Raw genomic sequence first — 494 nt, forward strand, 5'->3', positions numbered from 1 at the left:
ATGAGTTTATTATTTTTCTTTAATTAGAGCTTATTATTAATGAGAGCTTATTATTTAGTTAATATTATTCTATGAATATTAATTATATTTATATTATAATTATTCTGTAAATGTTACTTAAATAATTGTAATATTAATAATTATATTATAATTAATATGTAAATATTATTATTAAGAAAGAATTATATTATTTGAATAATTAATTATACTACAAATAATTAAAAAATATTTCTGATTTTATTTTTTTAAATGATTTGTAAATATAATATTATGTTATTATTACTTGAATAATTGTAATATGAATTATATTATAATTAATCTGTAAATATTATAGTGACTAAATAATTATAATATTTTAAAACTTAGTTATATTGCAAATAATTAAAAATTATTTCGGAACATTTTAAAAATAATTTTAATTATAATATTATATTATTATAACATAAATAATTGTTATATTAATTATATGATGTTAATTTGAAAATATTATAATT

This window comes from Arachis duranensis, chromosome 6, assembly GCF_000817695.3.
Source record: "Arachis duranensis cultivar V14167 chromosome 6, aradu.V14167.gnm2.J7QH, whole genome shotgun sequence".
NCBI lineage: Eukaryota > Viridiplantae > Streptophyta > Magnoliopsida > Fabales > Fabaceae > Arachis > Arachis duranensis.